We start from the raw sequence: 20,375 nt of genomic DNA on the forward strand, positions 1-20,375 counted from the left end.
GGTGAGCAAGTTTTGCTCCACGGGAGGGACAAAGAGATGCTGTAGAGTCAAAAACAATTAAAGCCAACAAATAGAAAGTCCGAAAATGTGAGTTACAAACTATCACCAGGGAAGCTTTCAAAAAGCCCACTAGAAGTATTTTTGCAACCAGACTTCTGTGCTGTAGGCTTTGTCATAAAAAGGACAAGACTACATAGTGCAATGCAGTGGTAAAATATTTTCCTCGGTTATTGGTAACCTCATAAGTTGCTGATTGCTGTATTCAACTGTTAAACTGGGACTACATAGAGGAAACCTTTGCTCATTCTATATTACTGTGTGTTAAAATGTCAAACTGAAAAGATAATGTTGTCACAAAATGTGCCACATTTTGCTGCGCAGTTTATCTTTTTTACCACATAATTTAATCTTCACTTCTGGATAATATAGTCGTGCATTGAGACATGATTCCAGTGGCCCTGGTTATTGGGATTAGTATTGTGCTTGCAGGGACGTAATTATTTCTTGTGGGAATCCCCAGCCCTTCGAGCAATGTCTAGCTGGCTCAATGTCTTGCATTTCACATATTTCACATTGTTCCTCTGACTTGCAATAATATCGATCACAGCTTGTGATCCCCGTCTGGAAACTCCAACTCTAGCCTGCTCCAGGCCGTTTTGTCATTAAATAGGCACTACCAACGGCGGACTGTGATCGCCACACTTCGCTCCGTTTCCTTTGTATAACAATGATTAGTGCACAGACACCCCTGCACCAGCCGTCGTTCGGTGCAACTGCAGATGCAGAACAACATAATAGAATTAATGGAGTGGTGCACCATAGACAGTAATCATATTCACTACTGTCCAGATAATGATTCCAGCCAAGTATCTAATTTAGTCATCAGCTTTACTTGGTTGGTACAGACAGAGCATCATCCAGCCAACGCGTTTTGTTCAGATCAGTTGATTGAACTTCATCAGGGCTATTTATCAATAATCCACATATAAGTGATTCAAAGAAGTCATGGGCTTCTTACACCAAGAAGCCACGTACCAGAGGAATAAAGCTTCTAATATTGCAGCAGTATAAAGAGCGTTTTGAATATCACAGGGTGGATGGCCACATGATAATGCCACCGGTGTGATAGCCCAAGCAACAAATGCCCATACACGTTATCAATCCAACAAATAGTGTCATTATTAAGACTGTTCAGTGACTGGACCCAGTGTGTAAGTTGTGATGTGGTTGCAGCTGGTGGGCACTGGTACTCGCTTTTGGTACCAGGCCCTATCTTCTATCATAAGACCTTATGCAGAACAAAAGAGAGAAAGGCTGGAAATGGAAAAAGAATGATGAAAATTAAAATGGAAAATAATGACAAAGGGAGAAAGCAGGGATGAAAAATAATCTTCAAGGGTGACAAAAGGAGGTAGGAAGTGAAGAAAGCGGCATAAGGTAGAGAGGTGTGGTGCAGCGGCCAGGGCAGCTGACTTCGGAGCACAGGGTTCACGGTTCGATCAGCGGCAGCGCAGCTCAGCACAATGTGACTCTGTGCAATAGCTCACTTAATTTCCACGACGGCCCCCAGAGCCTTGAGACCCATAAGGGTGAGTAGTTTGTGCTTTACAAATACGGATTTACATTTTTTTTTTTTTTTAATGCGGAATCAAGACTAGGCGGCCTTGATATTTGGCAACGCCCAGCATTAAGCAGTGCCGGAAGCAGGCTCCTAGAAAACAAAACTTTGGTCCCCTCAGATTTTGTAAAATGCATATGTTTCATGTTTGCACATTTCAGCGCTGAATGGTCCTACGCTAAAGGGTCTGCACGCCATAAATTAAAGAGATTGCAAAACTTCAACTAAATACAGGTTCAGGGAGGGTTAGCAAACTGTACAAATAGTAGAAATGCTGATAGCATAATATATTTTCTGGTAGGCTCACAGGTGGGGTGGTTTTGTGTTTAGGTGTGGAAATGGCGCCTCCCGAGTATGCGTAATTCGCTGTTCACAATCTGTGCGGTGCAAAAGGTGAGGGAAATACACACCCTGAACCCTCCTACTGCACCGTTTGCCAGATCCACCATTAAACTGAAATGCTTGTCCTATGCATACGCTGGTATCAAGAAGATACGTCTGTAGTCTTATATCTTATGTCCTTATCAATTTCATGTAGCACACAAAACACAGTAGGATCAGCTCTTATTGATGCTTTTTCAATAACAAGTCGTTGGATGTTCTGTTGTTCCTTTATTTCACACGAAAATGCCCAGCCAACACATGTTTCGTCGTGGGGAGTATCCCACACGACTTCTTCAGGGCTACAAGAAAGAAAATTGTGTAAAGGATCTGCCGATCCCACACTACTATCTAGATAATGAGCTCATGTCATAGTGAACACCCAGTGACTGTTTGGGTGAACATGTCACATGGCAATGTGACTATTCTTTTACATACAATATTAAGGTGAGAGTAAGTGTTGCCCTGTGTTTATAACTGTCGATGGTAGGATTGAGGGATACTGCCCAATTACCACCATACGCAGTTTAACCAATTGCTTTTTAATAATGACGAAATAATGTCAGTTCCCATCATTTGTTAGTGTATTGGTTTGATATACATATATCTTTTTTTACCTAAGGGGTAGGGTAAGTTGGTGGCTGGGTAAATAATAGAGGTTAAAGACCGCTAGCACAGGTCTAAACCAGTTTGGGGAGCAGGGGAATGGGGCTGAATAATCCTCGTACACACACATAGAAGCCTGGCATTTGCTGGGATGCCCTGGTAACAGCCCCGCCCACCTCTGGCTCTCATTCAACTTTCACAACAAACAGTCACAAAGCAGGAGCAGGGAAAGCTCCCTTCGCACAAAGACAACAAGCAGGCAAAAGGCAGGAAGCAAGGAAAGTTCTCCTCACCCAGAGACCAGCAAGCACCAGGCAGGCAGCAAGAAGCTCCCCTCGGGCACAAGACAGGAAGCAGAAAAAGTTCTCCACGCACAGATACAACAAACGGGCACAAAGCACGAACCAAAGAAAGTGTTCCTCACATAGAGACAACAAACAGGTACCAGGCAGGCAGCATGGAAAACTCCCCTCACGTAGAGACAACAAACAGGCACAAGGCAGGAAGCAAGGAACGTTCTCCTCAAGGAGACAGCAGGCACCAGGCATGCAGCAAGAAAAGTTCCCCTCACACAGAGACAGCAAACAGGCACCAGACAGGCAGCAGCAAAGGAAGCTCACCTCACAAGTAGGCAACAAACAGGCACCCAGCAGGCAGCAAGGAAAACTCACCCCACATGGAAAGAACAGGTACCAATCAGGCAGGCAGCAGCAGGGAAAGGGTCCATCACATGGAGAAAAAGGGTAGAACCAGGGCTTTAAGTGGACCGGGTCTCACTAGTGCTGAGCACCGGCAGTTTTTTAAAAGGGGGTTTCGAAACGGGTCTCTATTGGGCTCTGTTTTGTGCCCTGGCATAGGCGGTCTGTTTTTTTCCGGACTGCAGTAACAGCAGGCACGTTGATGTGAGCTGCTCACACTGCTCACTGCTCACTTCTCACTAGTGGAGAAGTTATGGCATGATGTCATGCCAGATGAGCGTTGTAGGGGAAGGGAAATCCTTTAAAGAGAGTCATTTTCTCTCTGGATTTCCCTTCTCTTTATGAAACTCAGGAGCAGCAACATTGTTGTGCTGTCACCAGGGCTGTAAGTGGAAGCTTTTTCAATATTATATACAAGCCATAATTTCTGCTTATTTATCTTATGCAACTAACAACCATTGACCAAGCCAGTAGTCCTGCCTTGTTGTAGGTATGATGTTACTTGATGTATCATATGTGGATGCAATGCCAGAAACAGCAAAATACCAGTCGGGCGGCACATTATGCTAAACACATATTTTTAGCTTACATGTTTTAAACCACACCCTAATTACAATGGCCATGCCCCTTTTGGAGACCCCCCCCCCCCAGTTTTTTCATTACACTTAAAGCCCTTGGTAGAACACAGGCAGTGGCTGTGCAAGCAACGTTCTTGGTGCTTCATTTAATAAAAATATAAGCAGAGGTGCCAAAAGCGTTTCTTGGCACTGCAGAATACCATGGCTGCCTATTTATGCATTCCCCTCATGCCTCTATTATTTCTATGCCCTGCTCTTCTTAGCCCTTTATTGTGCTCCTGCAGGTGCTTTTACATGCCTGTTTTCTCCTTTGCCGCTTTCATCATGTTTTTCTCTGCTGTCTTTTTCACTTTTCTAATAATAACAGGATTAGGGAGTGTAGAGGAAAAGCCCTGCACCGGCACTCGAGGTGGATACGTCCTCCACTCAGAATAAGTTACCAAACATAAGGATCCACCTCTTGAAGAAAACAAAAAAACCTGGGTTCAGAAAAACACTGGGGTGGTGGAGTGTTACTCTACCACACATTAAGTAGGGAATCTCCGCACCACCTTTTTACGAGCACCAGCCCCCCTCGACATATTAAAGTTTTTTTGTCTTAAGGGGCCAGGTCCTTTTTAACTCACAGTTACATTTACCCCAGACCCTCCTTTTGCATCACACATAGCACTTTATCATCAGTGCTCCCGCGTAGTCGCAGGTCGTAGCACGCCCCGTCCCGCAGCGGGGCGGGAAGACCCCTATGATGAAGCATGACACCATGGGTCATTCTTGGTGTGTGAGGGGTATTTAAACAACTCAGTGCATGTCCAACCATTGTAGGACACGCACACTCCACCACCCCAGTGTTTTTCTGAACCCAGGTTTTTTTGTTTTCTTCAAGAGGTGGATCCTTATGTTTGGTAACTTTTTCACTTTTCTGCCTTTCTCTTTTGCTCTGGGTCACAGTATAATCAAGAATATAGGCCGTCCACAAACATGTTAATTTTAATGAAAATCGAAGGTCTTTGCTAGCACAACAATAGTTACACATTGGTAGTGTATTACTTACGTGGCTCTTCCGACAAGGTTGCAGCAGCACACGTCATGTTTTCTTACAGAAAACATAGGACCGGCAATGCAACCTTTCCATTCACTTGGTTTAGTTGCAGCGCAGGCAGCAGAAGCGCCAGCGCCTAAACATACCCCACATGCAACGCATTGCGGGAGGCTGCAGTGCCAGGCAGCCTCATATAACTACAGTGAAGTTGCAATGCAAGCTGCAGAGACGGCACCTTAACACACCGCACAGATTAACACAATAGGGGCTGGGGCTGGAATGCAAGCGACGGATATACACAACATATTTACAAGCACAGGCAGTAGCGGCGCGAGCTTCCCTCAAAAACACAAAGGACGGGTAGAGCCGCGCGCGCGCAATCCTTCTCCCAGGTAAATCCCGCCCTGAACTACAGCAGACAGTGTCTAAACTCCTAGCTCAGGAGATGATATGGGACAGACTGACAGCACTCCCTCGGGGAGACGAGGGCCCTCTAATGAGACGGAGAGCGAAGCAGACAGGGCAAAGGGCATTCATGAATGCCGTAGAAAGATTTTTCCTTTGATGGTTTGAAATTCAGCGCCTCAATTTCCTGAAGTAATCCCAGCTGAACTCCCCGCCGACTCCAGCCCCAGGTCCCTCACGTGAGGCTCCTGTCAGCACAGGCACCAGGATTACACAGGAGCCTGCATGCCCGAGTCCTCCTTTCCAATTAAAACCCTGGAGGTGGCACAAGCCGCCATCTTGGATGCATTGTTCGGCGCCTAGTCCTCGGCTGCAGTCGATCCAGGGGCAAGGCATTATGGGTGGGATTTCCATCTTTCTGTTGGAATTCTTAAGGCTATTGCAAGGGAAATGTTAATAGTTTAAGTGACGCTAATCTTTCCTCTCTGGTATGAATGACTAATATCTGTACATCAAAAAGCCAAAATACTACTATTTTTAGGTCACAGCTGTCTGCTTTGCTAACAACATATTGGGGGCGTTCAGAAAGCTTCCCAGGGAATGCATTCCGCCCATTGCTTACCATTGGCTTTGTGGTCTGCAACTCACATGTGCTTGCTTTATATTTTCTGGTTTTATTTGCTTTAGGCTGCCCAGCTTGAGTTTGTCCCTTCCATTGCCCAAAATGTATTTACTGTATTCTTCCACCAGAAGTGAATTTCTGTAAGTAGGCCTTTACATCTTGTTCTCATCTTGTCATATTTGCTGGGCATTCAAAGATAGAGGTCAAATGTCAGACTCTGTCTTCCAGGGAACTTGATCTTTACTTTTCTTTCTCCAACTTCAAAGTGAAAGGATTTATATGACAATCATGCTGGCTACTCGGGGTCTGCTGTACATTGTTATTTTTTTTCTAGCAGAAAACACATTTTAAATGCCTGTAAATGAACTGTGCAGATATTTCAGAATATGAAAAGCATAGATAAAGCATTTTTTGGGATAAATCTGAAGAATGCTGGAAACAATTATTTTAATACAATCAAAATAAATTAATACACTCGGTCATGACATTATCGTTTGCGTGCTGTATACTTTTATCAGTAACACTGCATGACTGCCCAAATGTAATGGCAATTTCAATTGAAAATGTCTTGTCTGTATTGGCAGTGCGCCACCACACCATGCATACTCCACTTTACCCCACTCCAGTCTCCTCTGCACCATGCCACTGCACTCTTCTTTGCACCACTCCACACTGCGTCATTGACTTTACTCTGCACCACTTCACTCTCCCCCTCTCGACTCAACACCACTCTACTCAATACTGCTGTACTCTTCACCACTGCACTCTGATACTGCACTGTATGACACTCTACTCTATGCCACTGCACTCTGCTCTGAAACAATCTACTCCATGCCACTGCACTCTACACCTCTCTATTCCACACAGTGCCATTTCACTCTATACCACTCCAGTCTACCCTGCACCACTGCACTCTACACCACTGCACTCTACGGTGCTGTGCTCTACACCGCTGCACTACCACTAATGTACTCTACACCACTTTACTCACAACGATACGCTCTATACCACTGCACCCTAATGCAATCTACTCTGCACCACTTCTCTGTATGCCACTATACTCTATGCCACTGCACTCAATGACACTCTACTCCACACCATTACACTCTCTAACACTTTATTCTGCACCACTCTATGCCACTGCACTCTACACTAAAGCACTCTACCCCACTCTACACCACTGCAGTCTACTTTGCAACACTGCACTCTCTTCCACTAAACTCTAAACTGCTCTACTCCACACTACTGCACTGAATGCCACTGCATTCTATTCTGCACCTCTGCACTCTACGCCAGTGCACCCTAGGCCACTACAGTCTATGCCAATCCAGTCTACGCCATTCTAATCTACTGTGCACCACTGCACTCTTCGCTTCTGCACCACTCTTCTCTACGACAATGCACTCTGACACTGCACTCTACAACACTGCACTCTATGGCTTTTTACTTTGCAAGACTGCACTTTCTGCCCCTGAACTCAATGCCACTCTACACTGCGCCACTGCACCCTACTCTGCACCATTCAACTCTACCCTACTCTGCTGTACTCTGCGCCACTCTACTCTATGCCACTCTACTCTGCATCACACCACACCACTCTAATCTATTCTGCACCACTGCACTCCATGCCACTGCTCTCTACACCACTCTACTCGGTCACTGCACTCTATGCCACTCTTTTCCACACCTCTGCACTCTATCCTGCACCACTCCGCTTTACCCTGCACCACTCCACTCTATGCCATTTTACTCTACTCTCAAACAATCTACTCTACGCCACTACATTCTCGGCCACTCTACTCCACCCTGCGCCACTCCATGCCATTGCACTCTACTCCTCTGCAGTCTACTCTGCATCACTCTATTCAATGTCACTGCACTCTATTCTACTTTAGTCAAAACCAGTGCACTATACGCCAATTTACTCTGCACCACTGTACTTTATGCCACTTCACTCTAGTCCACTCTACGACACTCCATTCCGATATCCCACTGTATGACACTCTACTCTGTTAAATTCTACTCCACTCTGACACTGTACTCCACTCTATGCCGCTCTACAACAGTACTCCACTCTACCCAAGTACCTCTATGCCACTCCATGCAACTTTACTCCACTCTATTCTTGGACAGACTACTCCATTCTACTTCACTGCTCCACTCAATGCCACTCCACTCTGACACTCTATGCCACTCCACTTAACTCCACTCTATTCCATTCCACACTCCTACACTCCTTCACTACATGCCACTCCACTCCACGACAAACTTCTCTGCTCTATGTCAATCTACTCAATACCCTCAGTCCCACTACACTCTGTTATACACCACTCCACAACACTCTATGCCACTCCACTCTAGCCCATTGTACGCCACTCAACTCTAAAACAGTCTACGCCCTCCCATTCTATGACACACTACTCCCTCCATGACACTCCACAACACTCTACATCGCTCCAGTCCATGTCACTGCATGACATGACATTCCAAGTGACTCCACGTTACTCAGCTCTTCGCCACTTCACAACTTTCTACGCCACTCCATAACACTCCACTTTACGAAACTCCACTCCACTCTCCTTTTCCCCTACTAACTTTTAGGTATACTGAACAGCAGCCACACGATGTACAACATGTCTGCAACATATTGGCAAAGCCAATAGCTGTTGCATAGGCAAGACCTACTGACTTTCCCAATGCTTGTTCTATTTTATAGTGCCCTTAACTGGAGCCCAGCTCACTTCATGCCTAGTATTAGGTAGTCTCTAAAGCTGCAAGTTTTGATTCTTATTTCTATGTGTAGATGTAGATATCTGATCTATGAAGTACAAAAATAGCTGTGAAGACATGCAGCTTTGTGCAAGAAAGGGGTTACACGTAGCAGCGTGTGTCAGACACGAGAGAAAGAGAAGGAGAAATCATTAAAACTGGAAAGAATAACAGAAGTGAGAGAGGCAAATGAAGAAACGGTGTACGACAAACAGATAAGACACAAGCATAAAAAGATGAAAAGAAGTAAATAGGAAAGATTGTAAGGAAGGTGAAATGAAGAAGAAAATAGATAGAACAGCCCTGTGTGCTTATGTTAGTATTATGGACTAGCTCGCTAAACATTCACGACGTTTCTTTCACTTTGTCTTTTCTTTATCAATGTTGTAAGAGTTTTCTTTTGGTACTATTTGACTGGCATGCACCAGGTAGCTTGAGCTTCAGCTGTTCTCGTGTGCCCTAGTTTCTGAAAGTTTATTGTATAATTAAATATTGTTTGGCACCATGAGGGCTTGAATGAACTGAAAATAGGTAATAAACTCATAGTTGTTTTGAAGAGGGCCCACTAAATATGTTTTGCCCTTGGCCGGAAAATCCTGAAAATGGCTACAGGACATATGAATTCATCGAATGGCAAGAAACAACATTTCTCCATACAAGCGTAATTTAATACCTATTAATCATGAGAGTATGCAGGACTTACAGCCTTGACGAATCACTGCACACGTCTGCTGTGCTGCAGTGGTCCATCCAAGCACCGTCCTCAGTGGCTGTACGAAAGGTTTACCACTACCAAAAGGGACAGGCCTCTTTTGTTACCTTCACAATGAGGGTGTAGATGAGAAATCACCTATCGGCAGCTCAGGGACAGGAATAAAAATCCAAGGCGAAAAGGTATGGCAAGACATAAAGCCAGGAGGAGCCCAGATAGCTGGCCAGATCATGTCTACAGAGATCAGAACAGGCCAGAAATTATGTTGGACAATGTTACAGAGAGAAGAGAAATTGAGACAGGAAACCAACAGGGTCAACGCGGAAAGTGAGCAGTGAGAGGAATCAAAGTGCAATTCACATGCTGTATCCATGTGCCAACCACAGTATAGGCAGCCATGTTGAAGCAGGGTTGATACAGTAGATTTGACATTGAAGGCAAAATCACTGCGTTGAAGTCACCCACAAGTTGGGATTGAATTTGTAGGCGAGGCTAATCTCTTATTTGATCCCATCTCACTGATCCTAAAAGTACCAAACTGGCTTCGGCAAGAGGATGTATCCCAAGAACTACATGCATTATGTACAAAGTGCTAAACGTGAACCATCCACAATAGCTAGCACAGAAATTAAATGTCCTTTGTAAAAACAAATATACCCGACAATGAAACACCAACTCTGGAAAACCCGAAATTCAATACACAAAGAACTCTCAGCTAATCCTTCTCTGGTGCGGGTCCAAGAATCTGGAACAACATATCCCAGCACTCAGAACAGCGAGCGTTTACCATGCCTCTGCGAAAGGGCAGAAAACTCTTAAACAACTTCTTGTTTCAGCAAATCATAATTTCTGATTTCAAGCGTAAATTAACACATTTTCTACCACAACAATAGCATATGAGGATCTTCGAGACCTGGAGGTGTGCATGGGATGTAAGACACTTTGTGTACCACCAGACGTGGTAAATTCAATGTGATTTTGCTCTGTGATTGTATTCTATGTCACTCATACCTACTACGGACCGTATTTAGTTTGGCGTATGGGATACTCTGTCACAAACGTGGCGGGTGTCCCTTCCAATGTATTAAAAGTGCATGATAGTCTATGGCGTTGTAGTACAGTGGACGGTGTGTCTGTCACATTTTGAAAGAGTATCCTGTCAACCAAGCTCTAAATAAGACCCTGTGTTTTCCCACTATCTACAAAGCCTCAAATAAATACGACTGTGAACACACCTCATAAGTAAACACACTGAACCCCTCCCACGTGGCGAGCCAGACCTGTTTTGACTTTGTTTCATTTCTGGCTGATTTTGACTGTGGACCCAACCCATCCAGACCGCCTAATGAAGGCCCAGACAGTCTGACCTTTGTACCGGAAGGTCTGACTGCCACAGAGCCCATAAAAGGCGGTTGCACTTTCTTATCAATGGATCACTTAATTTCCGGGATCCTGAGATCAGAAAGGGACTATTGTGTGGGAAAACTGGGAGATTTTCACGTTGGATGGCGCTTCCCGTGAACATCATTTGGGGTAGAGTGTTGTCCCAAGCTCGTTCTTTAGCAAACCTGGTCTCACGGGTCATGAAGGTAGCAGCAGGGAGAGAAAGTAAACATGGCTCAAGACTCGTGTTTACTGTTGTACATTCCACACAACAGGGTCACCAAGAGCCTGAGCTGCAACAAAAGAGGCTGCTGAGGAGTAATGGAGGGTCAAGGGTTCAACCCTGTGAGGTCACTGTGGGATTAAAGGGCATGTTTTGTGAGGTATTTTAAGTGAATTGAGAGTCATGGCGCCTTGAAATCATGTTGGGTCTCTGAAAGGTAGGAAGGTCTTTGGCAGTCACTCATACATCGGGGCTATCTATGAAAGGCTGGTAGGGTGGCACAGAAGCAGTCAAGTATCGTGCTCCTGAGAGGTTGAAGTCGGTGACCTGTCACATCTATGGAAGACCGATAGGGATATGAAGTATTAGTCGCGTATTGGCAATTCCGCAATCATGCCAGCCGGTCAGTGGCACGGGCTAGGTTCATGATCTCTGAACCTGGGAGATTGGGAAACGTGCAAGGCAGATTTGAAAGTCTGTTTACGGAAGCTGAGCAGTGAAACTGTCCAACCCCAAGCGTAATTCAGTGGATGCGTTTCATTATTTGTGTCTAACCGGAAGCCTTCTGCCTGACTAGAGCGACCTTCCCTGGACACATTCCCATCTCTTCTATTTAAAGATATTTTTTTGTTGCTATTTGGCACTTATGTAGCGCACTGTTGGCCATTTTTATGGCATTGCAGCCCCTTCGATAGTCCCTACAAACTGTATTTTTTATAAACTCTACATCAATGTAGACATCAATTTTTGTATATGTTTCTTGTAATTGGTCTGATTTTCGCATCTTCTGCCTGATGAACATTACTTATCCTTTGATGTTAATTAGTGCGGGAGTATGAAGTTGCCTTATTCCCCCCTGCATAATTTTAACTGAGTTCATGCCCATATTCGCATGGCTCCCCTCAAGTACTATCAAATCTACAACCGTGAGATTTCAGTCGAACAACAAGACACTCAATACATGGAATGTTGTAGCCATGTTTTTTCACACTTCTAGATATAATTCTTCCAAAATGTAGTTCCTTCAAATTATGAATCACAATTTACTGTGATTATTAGCAGCTGGGCTGCTGTTCATTTTGTAATGTCAGTGACTACGCTCCATCAAATCTGTGAAGCCATTGCCTTGGCCACCATCTGGTCTGTAATCTCTTTGGCTGGGCCACCATTAGTTCCGTAATTTCATCAACTAGGCACCATAACCTCTGTAATATTATTTTCCGTGGCGCTTCAGTTCTGCCACACCAATCGCAGATTGTGTCCTATATAAATTCTAAACATCAACTTTGGCAACGTCATCAGCTTGGCCCCCATCTGTTCTGAGACATCATTGGGTGGTCCACCATTAGTTATATCAACTGAATACTGAGAGGTCTCCGCTGATATTGACCGAGGCACTATCAGTGTTGTTATGCCATCAGCTGGGTGGCCACTAGTTCCATGATGACATCCGTTGGACCACCATTGTTTATATGTTATCAGCTGGGCCACTGTTGCTGATGTGATGCCATTGGCTCGGCACCCTCATTCCAGTGATACCCTTGGCCTCACCCCCATCACTTCTAGGATATCCTTGGCTTCACCTTCATGAGAACTTTCATGTCATTGGTTGGCCCACCATCAGCTCTGGGATGTCATTAACTGGTCACTGTCAGCTCTGAGAGGGAGTTTAATGGTAAATAAATAGGGAACAAGAGGTCACACACATAAAGGAGTGGGGCAGGTGTTTACAAAAGTGGTCGATTTTGGCACTTGTTCCAGACACCTAATGAAATATTGACTTGCCCACTTTTAGCAGAAGCTGTGGTGGTTTATGATCCAAACCTACCAGTGTTTGCTCCGTTGTTAGGCGGATCATTCCAAAGAGATTTGCACTTAGTGGCTCAAATGTCAAAACACTTCATCCTTTCACGCTCAGTGTCTTTCTGGGGCGCCCCTCCCGCGTTTTTCCACGTTCCAATGCAAGATGCGCTGCAGCTGAGTGACAACACTGACACCCCTCCACTGATAGTCTCCGAGTGCTGAAGGAATCCGATAAGCGCCTCGGTCTACGATCCTGGGGTTTCCTTGAGCTTTAGGGTCAGCGGTTACAATCTGCAAAGCCTCCTCTGACCTTTCGGCCCGGCCGACGCTAAATGTTAAATAGTTGGTTACCTTCCAGATTTGTGACTCGTAGAAGGAGGCGAGGGTAGGCAGGGGGTTGGGAGCAGGGAACTGTCAAATTACAGAGCTGAGAATAGCTGCGATACAGAGGGGTCAGCCCAAAGCAGACTCGGAGCAGGGGTGCTGCTCACCTCTGACACCCAGACCCCAGGCTCGAACCCTGCACCTGTCCAAGAGCTCAGGCTACAAGTCATTCCAGAGGTACAGGCTGCGGCAGGCGGGTGGAAGTCACAACAGGGCAGGGCATGCAGAGACCCCCCGGCCGACTGTTGCAGGACAGTGCCCAGTCCCTCGGACCCGCTTTCTGGACTCGTCTGGCAGGGATGCGTTTGAAATTGAGAATTGGGAAAGAGGGCTCGCGTGCTGGATGGAGCCAACGGAAATGCTGCGTCACAAAGGTAATCTCTATACTCCCTTTCTAGAACTTTCTGTAAGACCAGTAAAGTCTGGCTACTGTGGCATAACGACCCAAGAGGTAGTGCTTCCCAGAGATTAAGGATCTGTCAAATATGCGTCAACAGCATAGAACATTAAAAAGAACACACATCGGATTTTAAAGTCTCCTGATTTAACAATGAGCTAAGACAGTGAATTAATGCAACCACCAAAGTGATCTCTGTAAATCGTACAGGTGAGAAGTGTGAAGTTTGGGAGGGCCGGCTCAATCTTTTATCCTGCCATGGTCCAGTAAAAGGAGTCCCATTAATCAAGCAAGAGCAACACCTGTCTGCACTGCACTGCAGTGCCACAGGACTGGACTACGCGCTATAGATTGATATCAAACGCTATGTAAGGAAAAAATATTGTCAAAAAATAGATTTACAGGACTTGAGGCAAATCTGTATGTGAGGGATAGTCCATAAATCTTAGGCCACTTCCCCCCTGCCGTATATCATAAAGATATTGCAAGTCACTGAGGAGTTCCATGACCCTATAGAGGAATGAGGCTGAAAGGTGAGATCCTTTTTAAGGTTATGGAACTCCGAGGTGTCTTGCAAAATCCTTATCATGAACAGCAGGGGATATTTTATTCCTTATAATATATGGTCAAACCATTACTTTTCCCACAAACCACTCAAATATTCGGTGCATAACTCTTTCATATGAAAAGAGAGAGCATGTTTACAAGCATTAAGAATACAAAGAGAATCTCAAGAGCAAAATTGAACACATCAAAACAGCTGTCAGATATTTGTTGCAAAAAGATATTAAAATCAGTTTAATACAAGCCATTTAGATAAAAAAAAGCCACAGTACCTACGATTGTGTAGAAATATGCAGAAAGAGTCTAACTTTCTATAAGTAACTAAGCCGTGCAAAAGATAAACATGTTGACATAAATATCTCTTTTCTGCTTGTCACTATACAACTAGAAAAACAGAGCAGAAGAAAGAAAAGCAGCCTTTTGTTTTGCTCCTTAAACAGTTGCTTTAATTGTGCTCTGTGACCTGACCTACCTTTCCCCTCAGCTGCTAGCCCTGGCTGCAGGCATTGTGACATAAGTTATTACAGATGAGTTCTGACGTCATTTCTTTATAATAAAGGACTATGGGCATCACACCTCGACTATTATAAATGGTTAGAGGCAGGTTTCTAAACAAGGATTGTAGAATCCCATTTATTATAAGGAAATACAAGAGCGTTCTACTTAAACACACAATAATTCCATTTTAATACCCACTGTCCAGATCATTAACACACAAGTTAACACACCAAGTTTTTTCTGTATCCTCTCACCGGGCACAATCCCCAAAGCACGCTCAGAATGAAGTTCTGCATATATCTGGGAATGCCAGTGTGGCAAAACTTGAGCATCTTCTCTCTCAATGATGATGTAGGAACCACCTTATCTTTTCTCACCAAGTGCATTCCACGGTTCCACTGCTGGCCATTCTTCTTATGAAAGACCTGATTTATGCAGCAAACTAGGAAGAAGGTACTTTTTCTAGTTCTTTGGTCGTACATTCTTTCACTCCTCTTTCGAGATGACCCTCTGCTAGTGGTTAATTTGTAAAAACATGAGTGTCGGGGCTCTCGTCAGGAGGCAGCTTGCACCAGCCCATTTCTCCTGTTAGCGCCGCCTAAAACAGAACCAACTACTAACCTTAAAAGTAGTGGGAGGGTGTGGCGTAATGGCCAGAGATGCCAGATTCAAAGTTGGTGAACCAAGTTCAAGCCTCCGCTCAACATCCTGTGAATCTATGCAGATCACTTAATCTCCCCGTGCCTACCATAAATGAATGTGTTCTTAACTGGTGCTCTTGAAAAGCGCAGGTGTTGATGATTAAGTCCGGCAATCACTGGCTCAAATTAGGGACTGCCCTCCCTACACCCTAAGAGCTAGCTGCAACATCACAATCAACCGATTCATCTTCCCCGTTCTTCATCAGTACTGAATTCGTGACAGGAAGTGGGCTATCACCATGTGGTTAAATGAATGGTGAGTCCTGTGTATAGTGCATGACTCACATGGCGTCAAGATTTTAAAATTGTTTAGTCAGCAGATTTGTAGCTTCGTCAGTGCTATTTTGATCATTAAGGTTTGTTGTTAGAGTAAATGCTGGGGTGATTGTAGGGAATGGAGTTACAAAGTATATTGAGAAAAAATATAGCCCTGCTATCATACACCTCACTCCCAGCAAGTATATCATGCTGTATGTGAACTCTTGTAGTTTCACCAATATCTTGGTGATTCATGACAACTCTTTAACACTCACCCATTGTAAGTAAAGCAATCAAAGGTTTGTGGTCACTTCTACACAAAATGCAAGGAATATAACAATTGTGTGTAAAGACTATCGGCAACATACATGCTCGGGATTCCCATTTAGCGACAGAGTACCTTGCCTGCTGGCGTCAAGTACCTGAATCAAAGGCAATATTTTTTTCCCTGCATCAATTTGTATTTATTTGTGTTTTTGTGACAGCACAGCCCCATATCCTTGCCTCTTGCATTCTGTTGAGATGGTTTCTTTTCAACACTGGATTCAAACCTGTCAATGGAGATGTGCTGTGAGCTACCTCAAATGCACCCTGAAACTACCCTCTTAGAGGGGGTACTCTTTGTTTGAAAGAGGCAAAGTTTGGTAGAGATTTAGCATCACATTCCGCTAACATTAGGAGCCAACCTGGATCCGTCTCGCTTTTAGGAGCAAGATCCACCTTCGTGGTTTGTGCCAATTTTCTAATGTCAGTCTCTTGTCTCTCAGAATCCACAATACAGTAACCAGTTGCCAATCAGGAACTGTGTTGATGGGACCACAAACCGCAGTGTCATGTTTGTAGTACATCTCACCACTGACATTTTTAGTGCGAGCTTGTAGTTTAGCCTTTGAAACTCCACGCCGTGGAGGCCAACACAAACCCCATTCTGTTAAACTACTTTGACCCCACGTGGTCTACTTTCAAGGGCAACAGTCTTTGATGTGGTGCTGCCAAGCGGTTGATGGGGCAGAATATTCTTGGCTTGCGCACCAAGGCCAGACTACCCCCAATGTTTTGCTTCGAATATCTGTCAACTAAAATACTGTCATTAGAGTAGCCAAGGCTGTCACAACTTTTTTACCTTGACATTCTACTTGTGGACAATTACAGGGGAGAGCAACCACAAAGGACCCAGAATTGGCTCAAGAACACTTTACAGCATTTTTAACCCTGTATTGGATTTCTGAGGAAAAGAAACAGGAGAGTTTTTAAACGTATGTCCTTGTGATTCGACACCTTCTTTGATCTGAACGTGGTGTACAGATTCATTCAATTTACCCAATGGAAAACTCAGAAAATATTTTCATAATCACTTCTCTACTTACCTTACTGTATGTATTCAGGGTTTTATGATTTTGACACACTACGAGAACCATAATTCTTTGCCCATTGGAGGGCGTGGCATCAATTGAAAAGAAGGTGTGTCAGACATTGCAGTTTTCAGTCGAGCCTTTGAGAAAGAAGCATGGTGGCTTTGTAACACGTCGGCCACATCGACTGTTAATGGAGTAAGAGACTGTGAAGGCATTCTGCCCTGGAGGTGCAATTTTACCAATAAATGCTGTGCAAGCCAATTGCCTCAGTGCAGTCTTGCCCTAGGGGCATCTTGGAGATCTATCTATCTATCTATCTATCTATCTATCTATCTATCTATCTATCTATCTATCTATCTATCTATCTATCTATCTATCTATCTATCTATCTATCTATCTATCTTCTCTCTATATAAATATATATATATATATATATATATATATATTTATATATTTATATATATATATCTCCAAGTACCGCTAAGAAAATTGAAGACGACGGTTGACGCCACAACTTCAAATAAAAGGCGGACACGGACCTCCAATTTAGTGCTGATTTATTTCATTCGCAGTGTCGTCTTGACGTTTCGGCTCCAACGAGCCTTGTTCACATGACAACGTGAGTAATAGTAGTGACCCAATAAAAAGTGACGGTGCAAAGTTCAGGGTTCAAACTGGGATCATGTGATCACACTGATCGTAGAAATAGAAAGATACAACAATGTGACACCATAACTAAATGTGCAAATGAGCAAGTACCAATCTTAAAAGTATATAAATGCTTTGAACATCTTACTTGTTATAATGCATAAATATGTGCAAATTTAGCTGTTTGTACACTCGACAATATGTAAACAAGTCAATAAAAATCCACATTTACAATTTGATCATAAACCAATGTATAAAATTAATGGCATGAATACCATAACATTTATGGATCGTGCAACCCAAGAGAAAATTATTATTATTGCATATTATTTTTCCTCCAGGGAGCAAAAGCTCAGAAATGATTTCTTGATTACCTGCTGCATTTAGCACTTTTGATGGCTTGTTATATCGGCATAAATGCCTATGTCTAATGTCGCCCAACTGTGATAATTTAAGTACAGACAAATAAGCCAACAAATACACGAATATGCATATAATAGTAAAATTCGGTAAAATTCCTTTTAACCATGTACATGACCTAAGGTTTACAATTATTGCTGATTTAGATCACATATAGTACAAGGATATATATCCTGAATGTATGAAATTATTAAAAATGATGAAATTATTATCTGAAGAATATGGTCCCAGGGAAGAGAAATACCCTTAAAGAAAAAAGATTTTTTTGAGATATGTAAAAAAGAATATAGGTCCCTCATCGAAGGAGCTCTGCTGAACGTGAGGGAAACTCGTGTAGGTAATGTAGGACCAATAACAGGATCATTCAAGATTATAGGCCAATTACGGTTAATGATCCTATATATGTCTTTATGTTGTTTACTGTAACCCGTTATGATTCTGAAAATGTTTTCTGATGTTACAGGATTTCCAGTAGTATTTATTGTCTGAGTTTCATCCTCAATTTGGACCATAGTAGTATATGTACTCAAAAGTTCCTGTCTAGTGTGCTGCATCGATTTGATGAGGGCACTGTCTATACTATGTTTAGAGTACCCTCTTTCAATGAATCTTTTTTCACTAGACAATTGTGCAGTCTCTAGGTCTAATGTGTTACTACATACTCTTCTTATGCGAAGCATTTCCCCATACGGAATGCTCGCAATTAGATGGGCTGGATGTGCACTACCAGCATGCAATAGAGTATTGCCAGCTGTTTTTTTGCGAAATAATCTTGTTTCTATAGATTCATTTTTGATGTAAACTTCGGTATCTAGAAATGTAACTGATGTCTGACTCATGGTTACTGTGAATGTAAGGTTGTGCTCATTCACATTGACATTAGCAACAAAATCCTTTGCTTGTTCCTCATTTCCCCTCCACACAACAAACAGATCGTCAATGTAACGAAACCACGTTACCACAAATTTGTCTATTGCTTCTTTGTGTTTGACTCTGAGGACCTGTTCCTCCCAAGCGCCCATGTGCAGACAGGCAAAGCTTGGCGAGAAGCTGGCCCCCATAGCAACTCCCTGCAGTTGACGATATAGGAGATTGTTAAACATAAAGTCATTGTTTGTTAAACAAAATTCAAGCATTTGTAGTAGCATACTATTGTGTTCAATGTCCAGACCTTCCCTCTGGTTCAAATAATATGCTACAGCTGTTAATCCATCTTTATGCTTAATACTTGTGTAAAGTGCGCTAACATCAAGTGCTAACAGCCAATAACCATCAATCCACTCAATTTGTTGAAGCTTACAGAGAAAATCTCCTGTATCCTGTACATATGACAAAAGTTTTTTGACTGGTGGCTGCAAAAAATAGTCAATATATACTGACGTTTTTTCTAGTAACCCCCCCCCCCCCCCCCAGCAGATATAATCGGTCTACCAGGGGTTTCTTCTCGTTTTTATGTATTTTTGGAATAAAATAGATTACTGGGGTTACCGGATTGTCAACCTTGAGGAATTTATACTCAGCCTCTGTAATAAGCCTCTTATTTTTCCACTTAGTCAGCTTCAGATGATATTCTTTCTGAGTAGTCTTGAGTGCATTGGTGTTGCTTCTCTCGTAGCACTGACGGTCATTCAGTTGTGAATAGGCCTCTTTGTCATAATCTGTTCGCATCATGAGAACCACATTCCCACCTTTGTCGCTTTGTCGAATGACAATGTTTTTGTCTGCGCTAAGTTTTTTCATAAGCGCTTCATATTCAAATGTTTGTTTGTTATATTTCTTTTTCTTTGTCACTGTTTTTTTATAAAGTTTTTTTATTTGAATGGTCGTATTCTCATGAAAAATGTCAATTACATCCCGTGGCATAAGAGGATTAAATAAGGACGGAGGTTTGAAAGGCGTTTTTGCTCCTGTGTTAACACAGCCTTCTCTCTGCTCATAGCCTGTTCCATCAGTTTCCCAAAGTTCAAATAGCTCGGCTGTTAGCGATGTTTCTAATGAATCCTTAGTTATAGGGGGCTGATTTTTTGGAACTGGTTTGTCTATGTTTTCCTTCAAGGCAAAATATTTCCGTAATTTAAGTTTTCTTACTGCTTTATAAATGTCACATCTGGTATTGGCATAGTTCATATTGCACGGAGGGACATATGACAGGCCTAGCTTAAGGATGCCCTCATCCTCATTGGTTAAAGTATGTGTCGTGAGATTAATAATGGTTTTATCACATTCTTTGGATGGTATTAATCCTTGGCTATCCATTGACCTCTGCCCCTCTTTTTGTTTATGAAGGCAGTGCTTCTTCCTCGCCCTCTGCCT

General features: G+C 43.3%; 1 protein-coding gene across 2 annotated transcripts in view; it reads left to right on the forward strand.

The window, feature by feature from the left end:
* ADGRG1 (adhesion G protein-coupled receptor G1) overlaps nucleotides 1-20,375 on the forward strand; it is a 316,709-nt gene that overhangs the window by 25,837 nt on the left and 270,497 nt on the right. Inside the window, exon 1 of one of the 2 annotated variants that reach the window (XM_085640099.1) lies at nucleotides 13,507-13,595. The exons of the other annotated variant lie outside the window; for it this stretch is intronic. The gene's annotated coding sequence lies outside the window, so the exon portion shown is untranslated. Of the gene's footprint in view, nucleotides 1-13,506; nucleotides 13,596-20,375 lie in introns of those variants that run through there. 2 annotated transcript variants of the gene reach the window in all.

The sequence above is a fragment of the Triturus cristatus genome, chromosome 12, assembly GCF_964204655.1.
Source record: "Triturus cristatus chromosome 12, aTriCri1.1, whole genome shotgun sequence".
Classification (NCBI taxonomy): Eukaryota; Metazoa; Chordata; class Amphibia; order Caudata; family Salamandridae; genus Triturus; species Triturus cristatus.